Source organism: Taudactylus pleione, unplaced genomic scaffold (assembly GCF_031769625.1).
Source record: "Taudactylus pleione unplaced genomic scaffold, aTauple2 ptg000114l, whole genome shotgun sequence".
Classification (NCBI taxonomy): Eukaryota; Metazoa; Chordata; class Amphibia; order Anura; family Myobatrachidae; genus Taudactylus; species Taudactylus pleione.
Window position 1 is genome coordinate 12,395,911 of NW_028284516.1, and position 12,038 is coordinate 12,407,948.

The following is a 12,038-nucleotide window of genomic DNA, read 5'->3' on the forward strand; positions in this document are numbered from 1 at the left end:
TCCGCTGAAGCATATAGAGGGTGGAATTTCACCTAGTTACTACCTCTTGCTTCAGCTGATGGCAGGGCAAATTCAACAGTACTTGCTGGTGCTGCAATTTTCGACATGCAGTCGCTGAATGTTGAAAAAGTCCTGAAATTTTTGGGGCGCCGAGTGCATATCCTGTACGCCCCTATTATTTAAAAAAAAATGTTGCACCATTAAAGTAACTGTGTGAGCAAAAAAGGGATGTGCTGGAATTTGCCCAGATGTAATACTCTCACAATATTGGTGGCATTGTCAGAAATCACAAATCTAGAGGAGAGTGCAAGTGGGGTAAGCCATTTTTCAATGATATCATTGCTTTTACTTAAGACGTTTTCCACGGTATGCCTCTAAGTGAAACCGGTCATGCCCAGAGTAGCTTGCCTCTGAATGAGCTGACATTTGTTAGATGCTGCTGCTGCTGTTTGCACCATTGGAGGCAATACGCCTACTGTATCCAGTGGGCTATAACAGTCATGTATCCTTAGTCTGCCCTGTCATGTTAGTCTACATATCAGTGGTCAAGTGGACAGTGGGTACAACGGCATTTTAATAGACATTAATAAAAAATAAATAAATGTCCTTGTACAGACTGGGAATTGCTGTTTTAGTGAAGTGGAATTTAGAAGGGACCTGGTAGCGGGGACACAGGACCTCAATTAACAGTCAAAAACCCACTGCATTAATGGCGAATACTGGACACACATCTAATACCAGCATAGCTGTTATGGTGTCAGTAATCCACTGTGCAACTGGGTGACTGCTGTAGTACTTGCTCCCCCTTGCAAAGGATTGTTTGACAGTCAATTGTTTTGTTAAAGTACTACAAGTAGCCTTCCTCTTGGTTCCCTACTGGGATGAAGATCCACTCACAGCAGCAGCAGCAACAGGCATAGCAGTCAAGGATCCTTCTGAGGAATCATGGATAGGAGTTGAGTAAGTCATTCTTCTTCAGAAATTGGCTGCAGGACTACATCTCATGAAGATTGAGGATGTTGATGATGCAGGTGTTGGTAGTGGAGATTGCAGGTGCTTGGATGTAACAGAGAGGAGGGAACAGTTAGGTGACACTTAACTGCTCATTGTTATATTTTTGTGATCCAAACTGTCTACATTTTTCAAACACATTTGATGAATGTGCTGCAAGTGACGCAAGAGGGAGGAGGTTCCTAGATGGTTAAGGTCTTTACCTCTACTCACTCTTGCTTTGCAAAGGGTACAGATGGCTTGACAGTTGTCCGGATTAGGGTGGAAATAATTCCACACATGAGAGGTGGATTTTTTTGTCTTTTGCCCTGGCAAGACAATGGGCTTTTTCATACCATCGGCAACAACTGTTGCCTGATTTGCACAAACAACATCCTTCTCAGCATCAACAACCTCATCAGCAACATCCTCATCATCCTTATTAGCTGCAGTGACAATTACTATAGGAATATCATCCTTATCCTCCTGGTGCAATTCCACAGAAGCATCCTCGATTTCTACATCAACAAGATGTTGACTGCCTTTCCCCACATTTACAGAAGGGCACAAAAATGTTGGAAGCAGGATCCTCTTTAAGTACACTATTTGAAAGGTCAGGTTCGCACATGGCAACCGCAGACACGCACTTTCCTCGATGATTTGTGCTTTTTCGGAGCACACAGTTGTTTCCAGTGTCTTATTCATCTTAACAATTTAAATTTTTTTATACATCTACTACAAGCAGAAGGGCTTAAATCATCACATCTAGAACCACCAGTCATACTTCGTGTAGTGAATGGCATGTTGCCAATTTATTTGTTTCTCTAAAGCTAACTTAGCTTTAGAATTTTTTTCTTTAACAGGGTAAAAGTTGATTTTACATGGCCTGACTTAAGCCCTGTGACATCGGCCTTCATAGATGACGTTGACAGCCTTGCATCATCATCATGACTGCTGCTGGCAGCTACAAGACTGGTATGTGGTTTCTGCTCTCCACTGCGGTCTTGCAGCAGTGTCAACAACCAATTATAGCACAGCTAAGTTGTGTCTAATGCACACAACCACACAAAAAAAACAATTTTTAAAACTGGGGAAGAGCACGCCTGAACGACGCAGCAGCCCCTTGAAAAATGACACAGGCCGCAACCCTGTGCAGCCATGTTGCTGATAAGTGTGGCTAACGCGCACACACACACACACAAATAGCGGCGAGTGCAGGAACCTTTATAGTATCCAAAACCCTGTAAGAATCCGTCAGCGGGAGGATGACATTTTGCCTCGTTTTGAGATCCAAGTCTGGCTGGAAAACCCAAACCGGACTCAGTTCTCACCGTGGATCCCAAAGTTCGGATGGGTCTGGTTCACGGGGGAACCGGACCTGCTCATCTCTAATAATAATAATAATTTTATTTATATATCGCTTTTCTCCATCAGGACTCAAAGTCGCTTTACAACATCAGAAACAAAGCACAGGGGTTTAGTATTACAGAAAGAAGAAAACAAACCGAAAACAGTAAAATTAATGGGTACAATGGACATAATGTAGGGTTGTTGAAGCCATTTGGGGTAATAACTTCCACAGATTATATATCCTACTCACGAAGGGTACCAGGTGAAGCTGCCATTTTGGGCACGCTACATAGGTTACCCTGGGTGGAATAGGTAACGCTTTGGAGAGATAACACAAAATGGGGAAGTTACAGCATACTAAGGGCCTGATTCAGCAATAGCAGCCATGTACGCAGATCGGTTGAAGGTGCATGCAGGACATGATAGCATTGCGATCACTCGCGCAGATACAAAGCCATCTCAGAGAGAGGGACGGGACGTCAGCCTTTGGGGGTGGTGATGAGAAAGTGTTTGGAGAAACGTTGACGTGCCTGTCAATTTAAATGCCATTTCCTGGGCATCCATAAATTAGCCACTGCGACTGCATTTTCAGCTTCAGTACTCACTGTATGCGAGGAGATTTGCAAATTCTTTCTGAGACAGGTCAGACCTGCTGTAATAACCGCGTGAGGGGACGATGTTACTCGGTTACTGACGTTTACACAGGAATGCGAGATCTTAGGGATGTGAGAAAGCGGTAGTGGGTGTCTCTATGCTGGCAGAGCAGTTGCAAACATTAGCATATTTTCTCAGCAGAACTGCTCGTGTAATCGCAGCTATGACCACATTAGTGATCTGTAATGAATCAGGCCCTAAATCTAAGAGCAGGTATCTTACAAATATTTTTCATTACACCCACAGGTGTACCAGGTGAGGCAGCCATCTTGGGCACACTACGAATGTGACAGTATATGAGATACCATACAAGAAAAAATACAGGTTACTGAAACATGTGTGGTGTAATATGCTCTGCATGAATAGAACAAGTTGCTCATTCTGCCCATGGCAGCACTTTCAGAGGCAGCCATCTTGGGCACACTGCGTAAGTTACATCTGGCAGGATGTGCAACTTGTAGACGTATAACATCCAGGTGATAATAATAAAAGGCTGAATACACAGGCAATATTAATACAAGGGTGACAGATATATAGCATCTATGGAACAGGTTAATCTAAACTTAAGAAGAAAAGACAAAGAATAGAGCAAAATTGCACCAAGCCTCATGATTTGGCGACCACGGCCCAAGGTCCATTTGAGGGGTCACCTTGCTGCGTTGTTTGGCATGGCCCAGATTGAGGGGGTCAGAAGCTCGCACATGGAGATCAGCCAGGAGTGGATCAGGAGGGCTGCGGGCAGGATCAGGGATCCAGGGGTATGGGGGAAATGGTGTGTTGGATAAAAGCAGTTTTTAGTAGCAGAGATTGCTCACTGATTTTTCTCCTTCTATTCTGTTTAACTCCTGCATAACTCTGGCTTCAATGTAAAAATTCTAATAACACTTTGAAATAAGCACTAGAATCTAAACACTCTTGCTGTAGCAGCCTGGGCTGTACAACCTAATAGCAACTAATAAGGATGTGTACTCTTACATTTTCGCTCCAAGCGCGGCATTCAGGCGTCCTATTCATGGCATGTGTTGGTATGCTAAGATGCAAGATAATCCACGCCATGATATAATACACAGCTTAACCATTGAGTGTTGAATGTTCCTACAGTACTGAATACAAAACTGTAACAGTGGATAGAGATCCGTTACAGGTGGGTCAATCAAATACACTACTACTATACTACAGCGCAACAGGGTTTTTTATTATTTTACATGTTAGCACAACCAATCTTTTTAATAATATTGCACAAGAGGTGTTCCCATCTGCTACTGTACAGCATACAGTATACTGTAGATAAATGGCTTTTCCGCTAACCATTACAGACATTGGGGCTGATCCAGCAGTGGACGCAAGTGCAATGCTGTATGCAGATTCCTGATTATCGGGAATCTGTGCGTGTGCATGACCCATTCTGCGATGTGCAGAACAGGTCCTGTGTAATCGCATGCAGCCCCTTCGATGCCCATGCCTGATTGATAGATGGGCATCTTTATGTGGTGCTGAGTTTGCATTGCGATCGCAGTGTTTTGGCTTGCTGTCGCAGTTGTACTGCGTGCATACGCAGTATTACAATTCATAGTGAATCAGGCCCAATGTCTGTAGTGATTAGCAGGTAAGCCATCTCTGTGGCATTGCATAGAAATGAACAATGTAGAGGATACAATGAGATGTGTGTGGCTTGGTCAAAAAATATAATATTTTTTACAATATCAAACTACTATATTGCGAATTATTATTCTATGACCGAGTTGAACGGTATGTTAAGCATGGAACATACCAATAACCCACTGCAGCAACTGATTGAGATGCTACATAGGACCATATTCACATCAATTGATTTCATGGTAGAAGGGGAATTGAGAGGCCTGTCCCTGTAGTGCACCAGATGCATGCTTGCGTATGACATGAGTCTGTTTGCATGCTGTACGTGCATCTGAGACAAAAAATCGTGCAACACCCCCTGTGGGGGTTATAGTGTAAAATAAGGAGTCATATTATCAGTTTTAGTTGGATTATAGATCCCAGCCAGCTTGCCCTGGCTTCTTAAATGTCTGGACAGTAATTGGCGACTGGCACCTGTACTTCCAGTGTAAAGAAAATATTTGAAAAAATACAGGACCCACACATCAAATGATTTAATACAGTACTTTATTACACACTCACGCACACTCACCTACTATACTTTACATACTCACCTCGTACTTGCTGTTGTTGTCCTCTTCCATTGTTAAATAGAATCCGGACTTCAGAAAAAAATAAACTGCAGTTCTCCATCCATGACAGACACGCTGTACTATAGCATCCCAAATTACAGGTCCCACAAGGTTCTGTCAGCCAATCAGTGGGTGGTGCCGCAGAAGCTGCATTGGCTATTTGACGTATGTGCAGTGCACTTTAGAAAAAGTGACATCTGGTGGACAGAAAGTTGTATTACACTCTCTGGCTTTTTCGGTGTTTCAGTGTATTATGAAGCAACTCAATACGCCATGATGCAATTTAGTACACCAAGCTGTGACATGGCAGGGTGCAAGTAGCAGGGCACGCTACATGAGAAGAAAAAAATTATCAATCCAACCCTAATCTACATTCCAGAAATGACCAGAAAGCTCCATTAGCTCAATGCCCCTGGAAATGTCCATAGAACAAACTTGTGAACTCAGCAATGTAAAAGTGAACTGTATTTGCATATTATTAATATACTGTATGCATTCAATTTAGCATGTAGTTGTTTAATGCAGGCTAGCGTATCCTATTTATTTCCTAATATTAATGATCTGCTGCAGATCACATAGATGTGGTGAATTTTTAATGGCAGGCAGAAATTGCAGCAATTTACATGACATAATGTAGCTACCAAGAATATGTATAGTCCATTTTTACAGTTTATAGCAAAGGTATATTTAAAAAATAAAAAAATTCAATAAAGTGCACTTTTGCATAATTGCAGTATTAATAGTTCTTGATAGAGATGTGCGGGTTCAGTTTTATTTGGTTTTTATCGCCAAATTATAGCAAGTTCGGATTTCTCTTATTGGCTATCCAAAACACGTGAGAGCCGGATAGCCAATATAATACAGTTTTTGAGTTCCGAACATATCCGAGTAAATCAGAGTAAAACCAAAACGCACTTCTCTAGTTCATGATACTAAACAGTAATGCTACAGTACCTGTTATTATTTTGTTTTTTTGCAGCCCCTTGCTTTCCCTGCCTTGCATAGACCTGCAGTCATACCTCAATGTGACTCAATTAAAATACTTATTTATCCAAGATTAGTGCCAAGTAAAAAACATAGGGGTCTAGTTACTAAGCAGTGTTAGGAGACAGAGGGAAAAGTGATAAGTCAGTGATAAGGTGCCAGCCAATCAGCTCCCAACTGTCATCTCACAAGCTGTGTTTGAAAAATGACAGTTGGGAGCTGATTGGCTGGTACCTTATCACTTTTTACTCTGTCTCCTAACACTGCTTAGTAAATAGACCCCATAGTTTTGTTTTGAAAATATAAAATGAAAAAACTACTAAAAATGCATCCATATATCTACGTTTATGAAATGTAAATAAAAACCTGTCTGTTCCACTTTAGAAATAAGACCTAAATTCAATAAATACACTCTTTAAATAGACAAAATTCTGAAACTTGCCATTCCCCACTCAACAATTTAAAAATCTTTGTGGGCATAGAAACCGCTCAATAGATTTGATGTGGCATGATAGATGCCAGATTAGCATATAGACTACAGACACGTCCATAGGCATTTTATTAGAGGAGGGCATCCCCTGTGCGGTCTCCATGCGCCCCCCTCCTCAGTGAGCGCTGAGAAGACTCTGGCCGGTTTTCCAGGTGATTTCTCTAGTGTGCATGTCTGCAAGAAAATGGCATCGGCACCATTTTTCCAGTGATTTTTGCAATGGAAAGGTCAGTATAATTATTGGGTGCAAGGCCGAGTGGTGTGGGCCTCCCTTGACTCAGTGGCCAACATGCACCGCACAACCATGCAGCCATTACAGATATGTCCTGGATGTGTCCCTCTTTTTTCTTCTAATTTAAATAAAAAATTTATTTAGCACAGAATGTTTTAAATAACCATACATAGTTTGTGGTATTTTAGGAATGATCCCTTGTCATAACAGTAAATTCTGTTTCCTGACTGCACCAAACATGTAGTTCTACCACCTGGATGTACATAGCAATAACTTAAAGCCTGGAACAGATTTTTTTTAACACAACTGGACTGTGCGCAGTTCAAAAAATCTATACCTTAACAGATAGTAAACAAAATGTGGTCCTTTGTTCAGCTTACCTAAGGAACCCTTTATTTTCCAGTCTTCCATTATTCTCTGTTCATGTTTATGAATTGTTTGACTGTGTTGTTGTTGTCTGCCTTGTAAATAATGTTCCAGCTACTTTGTAATTGCTTCAGAATCCCTTCATTCTCCAAGGACCTCTTAGAAATGATGCCGAGCTCTTGGTTTCCTTCTGTTTGTAATTAAATTGCTGAACTGTGGGTAACATTTGTTTAGTTCAGCTGGCTGTATCAGCTGCTTCTTAAGGGTATTTTAAGAATTAGAAATGAAATAGCAATGATTTTAAAGCAACTGACTGGTAGAATTTAGTTTACTGTTATAAAGGGCAACTCTAGAGAAGATTGTTTTTGGTACTTAACCTCCTCTCCACAATTAGTAGAACCACAGACACCGCATACTCAGCCCCAACAGTTCAGAAGATCATCACCACAGTCAGCACTAAACATGACAAACTTGCTGTGAAATTGTGGTATGGAACAGGTACTTTCATAGAGTTTTGCTTTGACGTACTGTTCTGCAGAATGCTATTCTGTACTGCATTTTTGTATTAGTATTTTTCAGAGGGGCATGGCTAAACGGCCACTGGAGACCAGTGACGTGCAGTGAGGTCAATGGCTAGGGAGGCACACATGGAGATGGGTCTGAGTGCTGGGAGCCTGTCTCACCCCCTACTCACTGTAACTCTTCCCTCACTACACTAAGCTTCAGTGTCCATTGATTCTCCTACCTGCATCACTGTGTCTTCTGTTGCTGCTGTTGACTGAGGTCTGATCTCTAAACACTGCAGTGCACTTCCTGGTCACAAGACACATCCAAGGTGTCCATCAGTGCTCGAGGCATGTCCCCCATACTCAGAGGCATGCCTCTATTAGCTCTCTTTCTATACAGCTTACTGCCTGTGGTGTGACCCCCACCCCCAGATCTGCACGCAGTGTCTGACTGGTGAGTTTAACTATAAAAATTATTACAATAAACAAAGAAGATGTTTATACAGTAAGTTAAAAATATCTTCTTTGTATTATTCTAATCATTTTTATATCAAACCTCAGGAGTATGTCTACCCTGACTGCAGGGAAGCAACAAGGGGAGGGGCTGGGGGTGCACGTGTACCGGGTGCGCCGCTGCGCCCGGCGTCAGTGACCTCCAGCCCAGGCCGCAGGGAGACTCTAAGCTGGGTGCCCACTGAGATTTTATTATCAGTGGGCGCCCGGCTCTTCTCTGCAGCGCCGCGCTAGCTGGAGGCTGGAGTTCTCTCCTGAACTCCAGCTTCTGGCTCTCCCCACAGGCACTATGGGAGAGATGTCTCTCCCATAGTTCCGAGGAGCAGCCGGGCGGACCCAACAGCGGCAGTCACAGGAGCGGGGTTTAAGGTAAGTATTTCCATTCTTTTTTGTGTGTGTAAGCGGCACTACAGAAGCATTACCAGGGAACACTACAGGGGCATTATCAGGGGGCACTACGGGGGCATTACCAGGGTGCACTATGGGGGCATTACCAGGGGGCACTACGGGGGCATTAACAGGGGGCACTAAAGGGGTATTAACAGGGGGCACTTCAGGGGGCTCTACAGGGCATTACCAGGGGGCTCTACAGGGGAATTACCAGGGGGCTCTACAGAGGCATTAGCAGGGGGCTGTACATGGGCAATACAGGGGCATTACTAAATGGGCACTACAGGGGCATAACTAGGGGTATTACTACATGGGCACTACAGGGGCATTACCAGGAGGCTCTACAGGGGCATTACTAGGGTGCACTACAGGGGCATTACTAAATGGGCACTACAGAGGCATTACTATTTGGGCACTACAGGGGCATTACTATGGGGGCATTACCGTATGGGCACTACAGGGGCATTACTATGGGAACATTACCATATGGCCACTAGTACAGGGGCATTACCTCAGTGGGCATTACTATAGGTGCACTACTGAAGGGGCATTACTATGGGGGCACTGCTGCAGGGGAATTACCAGGGGGAGGGGGCACCAAATTACTGTCTTGCCTCGGGTGACAAAAACACTAGTTTTGGCCCTGCTGACTGCATGCCCCTGCTGGAGATGGACTCTTGGTGGCTGAGCTCACTCTCTATCTACAGTGCTTACCCTCAGTTTGTAGCGGCAGTGAGAAGCTAGCAGCTCTATAAACTCCAGCAGACTAAATTAAGTCACCTCTTGAGTCCCATTGCTGCTCCAAAAATCTGTCTAGCCACACCATTGCCTTGGTTTCCATATCCCATCTGCAGGTAAGGGGGCTGCTTCAGTGGTCTGTAGTAAGCATTACCTGATATTTCTCTCCTGCAGTCTTCAGCCACCATTTTACTGACTGTGTACTTTGCTGATTGCACCTCTCTAGGGTCTCAGTCTCCATCCCCCACCTCTGCACCCATCACAGCTTTTGGATCGCTGGTAGAACTGTGCAGTACAGTGAGAGCAACCCTCCCTTCATTTCTTATCACTCAGGGAGCCAGATTGTTATTAGTTGACCTTCAGTGGGTGGTCATCACTATATTTGGCTCTGCAGTCTGGCAATTTCCAGACCTCTGTCACAGCTCAACTTCTGTACCTTGCAGAAAAATGTGGACCTCCTGTCAGATTCAACTAGGTTGTGATAATCCACAGCACTCTCCCCTATCCTTGTTCCCTCACCCCAAACGGTGACTAATAGGAGTATCCACTACACTGGATAGAGACTGTCGCTCTCTTAGGACTATGACCCACTGTTAGATTGTGCAATTTGCATTGTTGTTCAACATCTCATAGGCAGCAACTTTTACCATTTTTGGATGTTTTTACTCCGCTACTCTATGGAGCTTTGTTTATATTTTTTCAACATGTACTGAGGTATAACATCTATAAGGAGGATTATACAAGGAAGGAAAAATATATATCGATGAGACGTTTTTTAAGTAACATCTAGTAGTAAATGCATTACTAATAGGGGTTATTGCCCATTCTTCTTATTAACTAGTTGCTCACTACCTTGGGGAAAGGAAAATACCTTTCTGCACCTTCATAGCCTTCTTTAGTAACAATAGTGAAGAAAATCAAAAGGTATAGCAATCCTGTTCTCTAAACGGCTACCGGTTACAGAGGTCATTGTCTATAGGTTAGTCAAAGGAAGAATTGCTTTATTAGGCCAGCCTGTGTTCATCAGTAACACTGGCCTGGACAAAGTAGAATCTCTGATGAAGGGAATTATTGTCTTCAGTGGAGACCTTAACTGGACTCTGGACCTATTGGATATTTCCAATAATTCTTCAACAAATTCTTCCAAACGGTAAGACGGGTCTTTTATGATTATTACCAGCTGGCAGACTCCTGGAAACACTAAACTCCACAGGTAGAGATTATACTTTCTATTGTACCCCATGGGGCCTATTGCTGGATAGACCATACAGTATCTTTTTTAGTCACCGACACATATACCTTCTCCAGGATGCTAAAATAGACCCTATTACATGGTTGGATCATGCTCCTGTCCTCATAATGCTCTCCTCACCACAACCGTAATTTAAGCATTGGTTCTGGCTTTTGCCATCTAAGGAAGAATTCCTACAAGACACATACTGTAAGACCTAATTGGAATCTGCTATTATAGCTTACCGTGATCCAACAATACACCAAATGTCTCAAACGTTTTGTTTGGTAAGTGCATAGATGTGTTATTAGGGGGAAATGTATTCAACTGGGGTCGGATATAAAAAAAAAAAGACTGTACAAATTTATGTCCTCCTGCAGCTGCTAAAACATCTAGAAACTGACCACACATCCTCTCTCTCAGGTATAGTTTACTGTATCTGCTGTTTTCACCTCTGGTGGAGGCAAGATCAGCATTAAATAAATTGCTGTATGATAAAGGAATCAATCAATGGACAAATAAACCTGGCAGGATGCTAGCAAGAGGCCTCAAAGCCCAGAGATCCTCTTATTTTATTCATTCTATTAAAGATAAGGTGTGACACATTTTGCAACCCATCGCATTGCCAATGTATTTCGCAACAATTATATCAAGCTCTATAATATAGTTGAATCCTCCCCCCCAGAGTGGTGCTACCTCCCTGTCAGCAGAGATTGCTAATTGTCTCTCCTCGATTGCCTTCCACCAAAGTCTCTCCCTTAGACAGGGATTCCTTAGAACAACCTTTTACTATACAGAAAGTGCAGGAAGCCATCTCATCTTCTTCCTCGGGCAAAAGTCAGGTCCTGATGGATTCACCATCATTTACTGTAAAGATAATTTATGTGAGAAGGATGCAGTTGAGAAGGCAATGCCCGCTTGAGCCCAGAGATATCATCCCTGATTTTTGTTCTCAGTATGAAGAAGAACTATTAAAGCAGATCCCAATATATGTCAAGTTTATTCCTGTTTGCTGACATTCTGTTGGCTGCTTTCTCCAATCCTGTCACATCCCTCCCACATTTAATGCTTGAATTTGAGAAATTCGGTAGATTTTCCCATTTTAAAATAAATTTCTTAAAATCTGTGGGTCTTAACATTTCCTCCCCTCTTTTTACCTTCTCTTGGCTCAAGCGGGCATTTCCTTTTCAACTGCATCCTTCTCACATAAATTATTTATGTATCAAAATTCTCAAAGATCCATCCCATCTCTACCACATGAACTTTACAGCACCAGTCTCCACTGATTATAATAATTGGAACCTAAAACAACTCTCTTGGTTAGGTAGACTTAATGTAGTTAAAATGAAAACCCTTCCAAAATTGTAGTATTTCCTCCAAGCACTGC